This window comes from Carcharodon carcharias, chromosome 23, assembly GCF_017639515.1.
Source record: "Carcharodon carcharias isolate sCarCar2 chromosome 23, sCarCar2.pri, whole genome shotgun sequence".
In the NCBI taxonomy this organism is placed as follows: Eukaryota; Metazoa; Chordata; class Chondrichthyes; order Lamniformes; family Lamnidae; genus Carcharodon; species Carcharodon carcharias.
Window position 1 is genome coordinate 38882534 of NC_054489.1, and position 14289 is coordinate 38896822.

The 14289-nt window shown below is 41.7% G+C and overlaps 1 protein-coding gene across 5 annotated transcripts in view; it reads right to left on the bottom strand.

Moving 5' to 3' along the window:
- The window catches only part of LOC121269051 (supervillin-like), a 162537-nt gene extending 149494 nt beyond the window's left edge, over nt 1-13043 (bottom strand). For 2 of the 5 annotated variants that reach the window (XM_041173469.1, XM_041173466.1), the window contains exon 1: nt 11888-13043. The gene's annotated coding sequence lies outside the window, so the exon portion shown is untranslated. The remainder of the gene's footprint in view (nt 1-11887) is intronic. The other 3 variants (XM_041173465.1, XM_041173467.1, XM_041173468.1) reach the window with 2 other exon arrangements.
- Nucleotides 13044-14289: the final 1246 nt, after the last annotated feature.

Genomic DNA, 14289 nt, shown 5'->3' on the forward strand with positions numbered 1-14289 from the left:
GTCTCATATTCAACTATGTCACTTTCCGTCTTGATGAAGAATTCTATCATATGGTCGCTCATCCCCAAGGGGCCTCGCACAACTACTTGGCCAATTATTCCTTTCTCATTACACAATACCCATATAATATTGGTTCTGATGAAGAGTCATACGGACTTGAAACGTTAACTGTATTCCTCTCCGCAGATGCTGTCAAACCTGCTGAGTTTTTCCTCAATGAAAAATAGTGGGAACGGGACAAGTAATGTTAAAAAGACAAGCCTTAAGGCTTTGTGCCTTAACGTGAAGAGCATTTACAATGAAGTGGATGAATTAACCGCACAAATAGATGTAAACAGGTATGACATAGTCAGGATTACAGAGACATGGCTGCAGGGTGACCAGGGATGGGAACTGAACATCCAGGGGTGATCAGTATTTAGGAAGGACAGACAAAAAGGAAAAGGCGGTGGAGTTGCATTGCTGGTTAAAGAGGAAATTAACGCAATAGTGAGGAAAGATATTAGCTCCAACAATGTGGAATCTGTATGGGCAGAACTGAGAAACACTAAGGGGCAAAAAACGTTAGTGGGGGTTGTATATAGACCCCCAAACTGTGGCCTGTTCTCTAGTTGGTTCCTCAATGTATTGGTCCAGAAAACCATCCCGTATACATTCCAGGAATTCCTCCTCTATGGTATTGTTACCAATTTGATTTGCCCAATCTATATGCAGATTGAAGTCACCCATAATTACAGATGTTCCTTTATTGAATGCGTCTCTAACTTCCTGTTTAATGCCATTCCCCACATCACCACTACAGTTTGGGGGTCTATATACAACCCCCACTAACGTTTTTTGCCCCTTAGTGTTTCTCAGTTCTGCCCATACAGATTCCACATTGTTGGAGCTAATATCTTTCCTCACTATTGCGTTAATTTCCTCTTTAACCAGCAATGCAACTCCACCGCCTTTTCCTTTTTGTCTGTCCTTCCTAAATACTGATCACCCCTGGATGTTCAGTTCCCATCCCTGGTCACCCTGCAGCCATGTCTCTGTAATCCTGACTATGTCATACCTGTTTACATCTATTTGTGCGGTTAATTCATCCACTTCATTGTAAATGCTCTTCACGTTAAGGCACAAAGCCTTAAGGCTTGTCTTTTTAACATTACTTGTCCCGTTCCCACTATTTTTCATTGAGGAAAAACTCAGCAGGTTTGACAGCATCTGCGGAGAGGAATACAGTTAACGTTTCAAGTCCGTATGACTCTTCATCAGAACCAATATTATAAAGCCTTATTTTAAGACAGGTTTTGAAATACAAGGTCACAAGTTGCACTGAAGAAAAATTAACTTCTGCAGACTGAACATTTATTGAACAATTTTCTGGGTCTTCAAAGATAGGTTCCATTACCAAGCTCAAACATCCTATAAAAGGAAACTGTATGGCATACCATTGAACAATTTAAATGCACTATCACAAAATTAAATTCATCACAATCTGGGCTTGAATTCAGCCCATGATCCAGAGGTGAAAGCACGCCACCATATTAACTGTTACTACTAAATCCCCTGAAGACCAGGTTTGACACTACCAATGGGGTAGACTAGTAAGCCACTTGCTAGAATGGCTGGCAGGCTAATCTGGAGGAACAATGGGATTAGAAAGACTAGTTTCACTGTCAGTTGCCATGTATAAGCAATAAGCATAATTCTACTTAGCAGCACAAGTACCTTTTTACTGAGGAGATTTACGTTCCTGCAGTTTTACTCAAGATTTCCAGCCCAGGAGGAGAACAATTTAAACTCTGAAGTCTCATTCCAACAGGTAGATTATCATCTTAACAACTTTTAAAAAATTTAAAATGTTGAATTAAAAAAAACCTTACTTTTTTCTTTGTCTCTTTGCTCTCTATTAATTAATTTTTTTCCATTTCCTTATTTCTCTTCCTGTACCCAATTTGCTCCATCCCAACTAATAAGTCATCAAAAAAGTTAGGCTATTGATCCTCAGCTGATCCACCATGAGTAGATTGAAGAAAAATCCCACCAGATGTCTTGTGTAGCTTTAGCGAATCCTTTCCCGACAGGGTCCCTGATTGTTTACCCCATCCAACACCATAAATGAGTATAAGGATTGGAAGAAAGAAGCTGTTATTGTATTGAATGGATAAGATTACACAAAACACAAGGGTAATGTTCAACCATTTTACAATCTTTTAAATTTAAAGATTAAATATTACCTTAAATTATTCAAATTTCCTGCTTATATGACATAACCTTGTATTTTTGCACAATTAATATTTTGCTAGGCTTCTTCTTCCTTCATGCTTCAAGTTAATTCCTCTAGTCTCAAGAGGTCCCAAATACTAAGAGTAATTGACACAAATCGGTAAAAACATTGGTCTGAACTAGACATAAGATAGGTGCCAAAAGCAGTTATTAAAAAAGGAAAGAAACACCTATCAGCAGAATGAGAGCATCCTTACCCCGCCCCCCCGCTCCACCTCTTTGTCTCTCTATCTCTCCGCCCCCCACACACACACCTTAAACCAGCTTATATTTCAACTCTTTCTTGGACTCGAATGCAAGTTCTGTCGAAGGGTCATGAGGACTCGAAACGTCAACTCTTTTCTTCTCCGCCGATGCTGCCAGACCTGCTGAGTTTTTCCAGGTAATTCTGTTTTTGTTTTAGCCCATTGAGGAACTTGATTGTGATTTTCAAAGAAAATGCAGTCAGATTGGGAGCCTTTGATCAGCTCTCTCCACAGCTTAAACCGAGCAGAGTTCATCTCTGAATTCCATGCAAAACCTGCACATCATGTGCCTCTTTTTTTTCCCCATTTCTAATTCTATGAGTGTCTTCCATACCCCTTCTCTGTATATCTCCTACACACTTCCCTCACGTGGTAACTTTCTCTCTCTGGCTCACACTCTCTTTCTCAATTTCTCTAGTTCTTTACATACATTTTATGCATGGATAAGTAGGAGGAATGCATATCACATAACCAAAGTGTGTTTTAATGAGCATCCCTTCCAAATAAGTCACAGATTTCATTTATATTCCAATAGAAATTTGCTGTTAAAAAGAAAAAAATGGTAAATCAAAGGATCTTTTTCAGTGGTATATAAAAGAGAGAAAGAGGGAGTATCAATCTTAGTTAACACAACTTCAAGTTTAATAGAGTTTCTCAACCTCTTCTCGTCTGAAGGTATAGACTAATGGGCTATTCTTCCATAGGGACGGCTTGTTATTAGGATCCCAGGCGGTTGTGAAGCAGGAACCAAGACACAATACTTTATTGAGAAATTTTATTGACTTGTTTAGTCTCGCAGCGTTTCTCCCACACAACCCAATGTCCCAGCTATCCCCTATTTATATGTTCAAAGACAATTAATACCCATCACCTGTTTCTCTTAACCTTAACAATGCAGTTAACAAACCTTAACAATGTAACACTGCCAGACCTTTCATACATCATCCAATTGAAAGTGTTATACCCACGTCCAGATAGTGTAGGCTATTCTTCTGTGGGGGGCATCATGTGATGATCATGCATATGACGCTTTTATCAAGAATCACAGCACAGTAATAAGAACCATGAACCCTTGGCGCAGATGTCAATGTTAGCAATGCCCTTGAAATCTGCTAACTTAGTCCAGGTGAGGGATTCTTTTGAGGAACCGTCGTACTCTTCATGGCTCAGTCCCACACGGGAGTGTCCTTACCAATTAACCCATTTGAGAAACGTGATTCTGATTTTTAAACAAAATGCAATCAGTTTGGCAGCCATTGACCAGCTCTCTCCACAGCCCAAACTGTGCAGAGTTAATCTCTGAATCCCAGACAAAACTATCACATCATAACTATTTTGAACTTCACAGACTCCAACAGTCTCTATTCTTTTAACAGATAAATTTTCACTAAATGCAGCCACCATTATAGAAACACCAAACATATTTATAAGCCTTATATCCTGGTGAATACAGACTATTTTTATAGCAATGGGTATTGAATTTTTGTGCATAAATGTTACTTCCCAAAAGCTTTATACTGTATACTAAAGATGAGAAAGTTCAGGTCCTGACCCACTGTGTTGCTCAAATCCACTTAGTATATTTATATTGCTTTTCATATACAACTTCCTCCAGGTACCAATATAATGTAAATATAACAACTGCAAACGGGCAGCAAAATGTGTAGGGCCTGAGATTCTCCAACATTTTGGTATTAATCCACCCAAACTGATAGGTCAAAAGTCTCCTCTCTTGTAGTCCCAGAGTTCTGGGTGAAATTAGCCTATAGTCATTAAAACTTCCCAATGAAATATCAGTTCAATTTCTTGCTGAATGAGCCACAACTAACTCATTTTACCGTAAAGTTCTAATTTTAGATATCCCCAGAACAATTAACGTTGTTTGTGAACGTGTGATTAATGCAATGGATTTTGCAGTGCATTTTATGATGCACAAACAGCTGTGAATGATAAATGTATCAGTTTGCGTCTTTATTCTACTATGGGTAATGATCTGAAGCAGCAAGAGGAATTGGTGGATAGAAATTATGATGCTTATAGAGTCATAGAATGAGACAGCATTGAAGGAGTCCATCTGGCTCACTGTGCCTGTACTATTCCCAAAGTTAATTAAACAATTTATTCCATTTTTGATTGATTAAAATTTTAAATCTACTTTTGCACACCACCTCTGCTCACTTTACTGAGCCACCATTCTAATCACATTGAGTGATTATTATAATGGGAAATAGCCAGAGATCACAACAATGAGTGGTATATTCCTCCCTACCAACACAGCAATTCTCCAGAGTTTGAACAATGACCTCCATCCAACTAACATTCAGCCATAATGAGTCCACATAATTTAGTTTATTTGGTTGACTCTAAAAGAGTTAATCAACAGTTTCACTCAGAGTGCTGTCACGTTCATGAACCCCACACACATTGATCACCACCTCACAGAGTCACAGAATCACACAGTGCAGAAGAGGCCCCTCGGCCCATTCAGTCTGCACCGACGTGAAAAACACCTGACCCACCTACCTAATCACATTTACCAGCACTTAGCCCATAGCTTTGAATATTATTATGTGCCAAGTGCTCATCCAGGTACTTTTTAAAGGATGTGAGGCAACCCGCCTCCACCACCCTCCCAGGTAGTGCTTTCTAGACCGTCACCACCCTCTGGGTAAAAAAGTTTTTCCTCACATCCCCTCTAAATGTCCTGCCCCTCACCTTGAACTTATGTCCCCTTGTGACTGACCCTTCAACTAAGGGGAACAGCTGCTCCCTATCCACCCTGTCCATGCCGCTCATAATCTTGTACACCTCGATCAGGTCACCCCTCAGTCTTCTCTGCTCCAACGAAAACAACCCAAGTCTATCCAATGTCTCTTCATAACTTAAATGTTTCATCCCAGGCAACATCCTGGTGAATCTCCTCTGCACCCCCTCCAGTACAATCACATCCTTCCTATAATATGGGGACCAGAACTGCACACATTACTCCAGCTGTGGCCTCATTAAGGTTCTATACAACTCCAACATGACCTCCCTATTTTTGTAATCTATGCCTCCATTGATAAAGGCAAGTGTCCCATATGCCTTTTTCACCACCCCGCTAACATGCCCCTCTGCCTTCAGAGATCTATGGACACACACGCCAAGGTTCCTTTGTTCCTGGCATACATTACTTCCTAAAAGCTTTCTACTATATACTAAAGATGGGAAAATTCAGGTCCTGACCCATTGTGTTCCTCAAATCCACTCAGTATATTTAACTTTCTTATTGTGTACAACTTTTTCCATGTGCCTATATAACTGGAATTGGGCAGCAAAATGTGTGGGACCTGAGCTTTTCCAATATCCACCCCAAACTGATGGGTCAAAAGTCTGCTCTTTTATAGTTACAAGAGTTTTAGGTGAAATAAGTCTATAGAGTCCCAGCGCAATTCCTGTGGGCCATGAGTTTCCAGTACAGAACAGCTAGTGGTGTTAAACAAGTTGGCATTAAATTGTTAGAGCTTCACATTGCAACCATAATGGTACAGCAAATGGAAACATTCGCACTGATGCAGTAGATGCTCATTTGAGGCTTGGGTTCAGGCATATGACTGAGGCTCAGTAGAGGGGTCGGCCTATGCAATACCTGATCTAGAAGCATTAACAGGTACCAGGATGGACATACCTTACCTTGACATCCTCAAAATTCCACAAAAGTGTACCTTTACCATCAGTAATAATCAGAATGTAAACTCACTGGCATGAATTCCATGTGCATTATTGCAAAAATTCTGAATATTTAACGTCAAATCATAAAGAATTGTTTGCATTGCAATGCTTGAAGTTCTGACATTCCACCAACTAAAATGCATAACAAATATTTTAAAACATGGAGCCTTGCTATATGAAGTACTGCTGGAGAAAGCCGGCTACAATCATTATAAGAATAGAGGAAATGGGTGTCGTAAAATGTAGGGAGTGGGCCTAATTGGTTCGTTCCACCAGAGGGACATCACAGGTACAATGGGCTGAATGACCTCCTTCAGTGCTGCATCATTCTATGATTCCAGGTGCTCAGCAAATCACTTACAGGTTTTAAATGAATTACCACTTAATACTTCGAAAGAGAGTTATAATGATTTAGCTCCTCCTTACAGACTGCTTACTTACTCTCTTAATGCATCTTTCGTGACCTCAGGACATTCTAAAGATCTTTATAACCAATGAAGTATAGTCACTGTTATAATGCCAATTTTCACACAAACAGCAATGTGACAATAATTTGAAAACTGCTTTTGTGATATTGGTTATGGTTAAATATTAACCAGGACACCAGGGAGAACCCCCCTCCAGTTCTCAAAACTATGTTAAGGGATCTCTCTGAGAGGGCAGATGAGCCTTGATTTAACATTTCCAAAAGTAGGCATCTCTGATGGTGAAGCACTCCCACAGCAAAGCACTAGAGCTAGTCAAGATTTTATACTCAAGTCTGAGTGGGGCTTGAACCCACAACCTTCTGACTAACATGCAAAAGTGCGACACAGAAAGCAATGTCTTGCTTCTCTCAAATTCCTATCAATTCAGTAGTCCTGATCGCCTGTATCCACTGCTAACAGAACTCAGTAAGATCGCATAATTTTTCTCAACAATTAACTGGCATTGACTAAATACTTGCAGGAAGAAATTCTATTACATTTTGCAAAAGCTGATAGGGAAATATTCATGCCAACCTAAATGTTACTATTTGTCCCATTAGCATTCCAATGTATCATATGTTCATATAACACTCCCTCATCCACAATTGTATTGGATATAGATATTAATTTATTTATTAAATGTGCTAAAGATGAGTTAAACATTCATAAAATAAATCATGTAACAAAGCATATAAAACATATATAATACAAGCCAAGTTATATTTTGAATTGCCTTACATCTTTTCAGAAATGACAGCTTAGCTCAGTTGGTAGCATTCTTACCACTGATTCAAAATGTAGTGGGTTTAATCACCACTATGGACCCTGCTAACCTAAGCCAGGACTTCAGTGCATTGTTGATGGAGGACTACATTGTCAGCAGCACTGCTTCTTCAATGAGGTGTTAAACTGAAGCCACATCCAGCTGTTCTGGAGGGTGTAAAAGATTCTGCGTCACTATGTGAAGAATAGCAACACACTAGGGTTATTCTAACGTTTATTCCTCAATCAATGCCACCAAAAACAGAATAACTGGATATTGACCTCCAACATTCTGAAAGGTGTCACGTAAATACTAGCCTTTATCTAAAATCCATGAGTCTAATGGCCTGTTGTATGTGTGTTAAGAAGTCAACAGTCTGAATAGCAGAACTGTTGGTTGGTCATTAGTCTTGCACTCAAAATTATCATAGTCTGTGCCACATGTGATCCTGATGTTAGTTTTACTTATATACAATTTCCATGTTCTACTGGAAGAGGTTTCAACCATGTCAAAAGTTACAAGAACAGAGCCAAACAGTTTATAACTGAATGAAATATATGAGTCAAGTACATTATATAAACCTTTTCTTCAAAGCAAGAATTCACTTTTTAAACACATGAGCATCAACCCAAGATTTTCTGCCTTAAATTAATTTTATTGTTCCTTATTTCACTACCCTGTTTACTGTTTTAAAGTTAGAAAGGTCGCATTTCTTAACGCAAAAAAATTGTGGGTTTTTAGTGTAACAAAACTTACATTAATGGATCAGAAGAATTGCTGCACTGCTAACAGAAATACATCAATTACAATTGATTATAGAAAGTTATGATTCAAAAGCTAAAGGGGATGGATTTTCTCTCTAATAAGCTACAGAACATTTTCTGTCATTGTTTCGCAAACACCTTAATGCTTCCCAAAATGGTAATTGCACTGATGTCAGCTGTCCAATACACAAACTCACTAAAGTGGTGCTCTGGAAGTTTGGGGAAGACTGGTTTTAGACTTACTGCTTCCTAAAGCAAAACATCTAAAGTATCAGCGACTTGAGATATGAGCAAATTGACGAGAACCAAGGTTCAACTTTTCTTCATGAGGGTGAAATTCACCTTGGGCAGTCAGACAAGAAAGATGCAAAGACTCACATTTATAGAGTGCCTCTCACAGCCTTGGCTTTACCACTAATAAAGTGTAGTCACTGCTGTAATGTCGGAAACACAGCAGCCATTTTGCACACAGCAAGCTCTCACAAACAGCAATCTGATAGTAACCAGATAATCTGTTGATTTAGGGGATACATGTTGACCAGGGAGAACTCCCAATTTTTCTTCAAATAGTGCCTTCTGGTTACCATTGAGCCATGGCTGACACTTAACAATGTCGCACTTTGCCTCTTATTCATCATCATTTACTGACAGGATTGGAATATTTCTCTGCACAAGGCTGAATTTTTCCATTAGGGAAGAAGTCCCATGGCTGGGACAAAAGTGGGAGGCGACCCCTCACCGACAGGCAGTGGGACCCATGGGCAGCATTTCACTAGCAGTAGGCAATTAAAAGTCACCCCCAGGGCCGCTGTCCGGTTGATCATGGTGGACCATCTTTCAGAGCTGCCAGCCCAATCGGAGGGACAGCAGCACAGCAGCCTCATCAACACCACTGTCAGAGGTGGCCACTGCTAAAGCAGTAAAATTAAGGAAAGGTACCTCCATGGTGAGTTTAATGTAACCAGGGAGGCAGCCCCCAGTGATTGGGGAATGGGCCGGGACACCTTCAAGCAGTGATGCCATTGCCACAGTGATGGCCAATGCCATGGGGGGGGGGGGGGGCATGGAGTTGCCATAAAGGAGGACCTCCTCCATACCCACCCACCCCAAGAACCCACTAGGAGACTGCCATAGCTTACCTTGTGGTCTCATCATGTGGTGGCAGCCCCTCCCGATGTCGGTAAAATTCCAGCAAGGCGGGGGGTGGCCCTTAAATGGGCACAATTAACCATCCAGTGGACAGCCATGCCTCTGAGGTACAATCCAAGGCCACAGATGGACATCAGGCTCTCCTCCTCACACCTTCCACCGCCATTTTGCCAGCTGTCCCACCTCCCAGCCTGTCTCCATAGGGCTGACAAAATTCAGCATAGGATCTCAACAGTCAGCACAAAAAAGCAAATAAAGCACAAAACTGTTTGGCACTTTCCTTACCTTGCACAACTCCTAGAGGCAGGAGAGCAGCCAGAAAGCAAACACACTAAGTGACACAAATTGAACTCTGCAACATATATTTTACATAATGGTAAACAGAAGGGAGTAATTACAAGGGTGTAACCTAATACCAAAAGTCACATGACATTAATAATCTGGTACAGTTTTATTCTGACCTTTTATGATGTCACTGGGCCTCCTATCAGTTATATTGTTGTCTTAAATACATTATTTGCTAATCATTATTCTAGATTTAAATAACGGACCACTCAGCCAATTATCCATATTTATATTTTTATTACTAATTTTCTCCTCTCCTGAAGGTTGAGTCTTTGGTAGGCTCTAGTTCCTCAGATGGCCATCATCTGTTCTGCCTCAGCTAAGTGGCTATTAGTCAAGTCCGAGCTTTGACAGTGAGGCAGGAGAATATACCACAATGGGGCATCACATTACTCCTGTCCTTGTCCTAATGTCCACACTTCCAGCAGGGGTCACAACTGGGAGCAGAACTTGACACTGATTTGCCCCTTCCCAGCCAGACAGTGCTGAGATAAATGACAGCAGCCTTGACCAAGGTCATCCAGATCAACAGAGTTGGGGGCAGCGAGGGGGGAGGTGGATGTGAGTGGGGCGGGGTTTTGGGGTGGGGTGTTGAAATTCAGCTTCAGCTGGGGTATAGCAAAGCAACCATCTATTGCATACACTTTGCTCAATCTTTCCACCAAAGACTGACTAATGCTGGATATATATATATACAAAATATATATTATATATTATCTGTGCAAAGATCCAATGGCTGATCTTGGGGGAATCTCAATAACAGTTGTTGATCCATTTAAAGACTCCCTCTTAGGTAGTTCTTTGAACATGTGCGATGCTTGCAATGGTTCAGTACCATGCAGATCAGAAAGCTCCTGGTTTGAGCCCTGAACCAGGCTCTTTGCTGGACCTGCAATTGTAGCTGTGCAATAGGGTTTAGCACTGGTGCACTGGGAGGAGAGCAAATCAGCAAGGGTTTGTTTTTGTGTGATCTGTCAGTCAAGGACAATACCTGGTTCAGCAGAAAGTTGTCATCAGTCATGTCATGGAGCCATAGTCCCAAAGGCCCATAGGCATTGCTCTCCATTAGAGAGAGAGGAGGGAGGTGGGGGGGGACAATTTTGGCAACTTGTAGCTTGAGGGGTGCGACTCCACAAGCCCAGGACAAGGCAAGGAGGCAAGGCCTCCAAGAGATACCACAACCAGTATGGGAATTGAGCGCATGCCCTTGGCGTCATTCTGCATCACACTCCATCCATCTAGCCAACTAAGCTAAATGACCACCCCATCCCCATCTCCACCCCACCCCCTGCAATCCCCTTGCAGAAAGTTGTACTGAACCAAGCCAAGAGCATTATGACAGCGACTTCACCTCAAAGACAGCGTCAGTCCAAGATGACTCACTGTTACTTTCTCAAGGAGGGTTGGACGATATATGCCAAGCCGGCCAGGCACACCGACATGCTGGGAATTATTATTTTTAAAAATTCTGTTGCATGAGCCACTGGGTGGTTTTTGGATCTAGTGGAGCTGCCCCTTGACCAGAGGCAGCACCTTGAGGAAAGGAGTGGAGAAACTAGAAAGTGAGCGAATGATACAGCTGTCTGAATTACCACGTGCTTCACCTCAGACATCTACAAAGAGCAGTGTCACTCGCCACCGCCCACAGAATGAAAATCACATTTCCTACTTCGCTGCCGCAGGTTTTGCTGAGGTGAGCGCTTCCCTAAACGACCGGCTTAATTCCGCACACCGACTAAACGGACTCAGTCTTCCAGCCGAGCTGTTACCTCCAGGTGTACTGAATAAATCAGTATTCCAGCAGGAGAATAACTCAGAAGCAAAACATCAGCAGAAAGTAGTAAAAGTCGAATGAGTAGTTTTAAAAAAAATCTGAAACAGGAATAAAGAATTGATTCTTAAATCAATTTACAATATATCCAACAGGCTTAACCATAAGCAAGAATAGGCAATATGATAATAAATGCATCAAAATTCTAACTTAATATAATATTATTAAAAATACAGTAGGTTTGAAGTTGAAAGGTCACTTGTGGCAAACTTGCAGAATTTGTAAACTCGTGACCAAAGCTAAGCTTTCGATTATGCTCTCGGAATTTTTCTTCAAAATATTTATTTTTCGTCTTCCTAAAAGAGGCTGGGACATTTTCAAAAATTGAACTGACTCACAATCTGGTGGTTCTCTCGGCTCCAGTCAACTGAGATTTCCTCCCGCTGTAGCCATCGGGCGGTGTGAGGTTGAGGGCAGTTCGCCTGGCGATCCGAATGCACAACGCTAACAACTCTCGGTGGCTCTGAGCAACTCTCCTCCCTCGGCTACCGGGAGAGCTTCTTACATCTACCCTGCCGAGGAAGCGCCAGCAAACAGAAGGTTCACTCAGGGGCCTCCCTGCCGCAGGTTTTTAAACAGAGTCATCCCACACACCCACAGCAGATTACGAAACTGTCACTTTAGACTTGTCACTCAGCCAGAATGTGACCAAACAGGTTCTCCTGACACAGGTCCAGCCCTCACTGACAGACACAGATCACAGGGTACAGATGACTGACGGAGCCGCAACTCTAGTATCTCGCAGAAGACACATCAAAACACTCGTCCCTTCTTCTCGCCGATACCTGCCAAATGTTCCTGCGTCCTGTGACTCCCAGATCCATCCTGTTCATATTCCGGACAACAGAAAACGAAAGCTTGTGTGTGGATGTCGAACGCTATATGCTGTGCGGTTTGTTGGAAGTGTTTGTTTGTACTGCATTTCCCCTAAAGGTGGATGTAGACTTTAACCTCAGAGTGGGAGGGACATGTACCCAATCATACTGCACACTTTACTTCTGAATGCCTAGGTGTGCAACAGGAGGCTTGGATGGGGGGTGTTAAGGCAGGAAGCAGTGTTCAATATGGTTTAGAGGAACCCTTGCTCATTGCACAGCCTTTAAGTAAGTTTGAATTTTGATGCTTTCCGGACCTCCTGACTCTGCAGCTTCACCTGGGTAGACTCTGCCTGCTTATCGATATTCAGATCCTTCCTACACACCTTGCTGGTCATTGAGAATAAGAACTCAGTTGCTACTGGTCCGCTTGACACCTTTCGTCATAGCTATGTCCTTTAGAACATTGACTGACTTCTTGAGTTAAACTTCCATTTTAAACTTACCACTAGCTTAAATATTATAATTTTAACTGACTGGTTTCTCCCCTCCTTCTCGGGAGGTGCCTGACGTTCAGATGGCACTCACCCAGCATTACCTGAACAGTTTGAACAAATCAGGGTATTTAGCAACAAATCACTCAAATACAGCTATAAGTTTTACTCTCATTTTCTCCCTGTTGACAATAGTTGTCTATGCTCACACACAGCTTCCTGTGAGGGATTATACCTCAGCAATAGCAAGTGTAGCATCAACCATTCTGAAAGTGGAGTGGGGGTGTGGTGGGAGGTTGAGGAAGCGATACTTGAAGGGACAGGCATTAAGTAAAGTCCTCTCAGGCGGGCTTCAAATGTCACATGGCATGAGGTGAAAAAGAGCAGAGAACAAGGATGTGTCCTGGCCAATATTTATTCTTCATTGATAATCAACCATCATCTCACTGTGGTCAGTGGGAACTTGCTCTGTGTTTACCTACATTACCTCAGTGACTACATTTGATAATTCATTGGCTGTAAAACACTTTGAGACATGAAGGGTGCTACATAAATGAAAATTCTTTTTCTTTTAGAGGAACTAAGAAGTTATTTGGTAAATTTATAGAATCATACAATATAGGAGGCTATTCGTCCCACCGAGCCTGTATCAGTGCCTTAAATGATCTATCCAATTAGTCTCCACCCCTACTCCTTGCCTATAGCCCTGCAAATATATCTTTTTTACGTACGTACCGTAAATGTCCAATTCCCTTTTGAAAGCAATTATTGAATCTTTTTCCATCACCATTTCCGGAAGTGCATTCCAGACCCTAACAGATTGCTGCCTGCAAAAATCAAATCTCCTTTCTGGTTTTATTGACAAATATTTTAAATCTCTGTCCTCTGGTTACTCACACTCCTGCCAGCAGAAACCTTTTTCTTTAAGTAACTTCTTTCACGATTCCTTGTGAAACTCCCATGACATTGCTTACAGGCAAAGTACGAGGTTGGGTTTATGTGCGTGAAATGGAGGTCGGTGTAAGTGTTGGGTCTTTGGGTGATCCCCTCTGTCGAGATGTGGGATGCTTTGCTTACATGCTTCCATTTTTGTTTGTCCCTTCCAGTATCGCTTCCTCACTCTCCCACCACACCCCCACTCCACTTTCAGAATGGTTGATGCTACACTTGCTATTGCTGAGGCACAATCCCTCACAGGAAGCTGCGTGTGAACATAGACAACTATTGTCAGCAGCTATTCAATTGTAGGGCATCACACCCGAGACCAGCCCTTGTCAGCATCTGGTTCCCACAGGCAGGCAATGCTTTAAAAGATGTCACTGACGAGTGATCAGAAGTAAGAATTGTGCCCGATTCTCCCTTTCCCAATCCAAGGAGACCCTGCAGTCTAACTGAGATGGATTTTGCTTTTATGTAATTGTGTAAAACCGG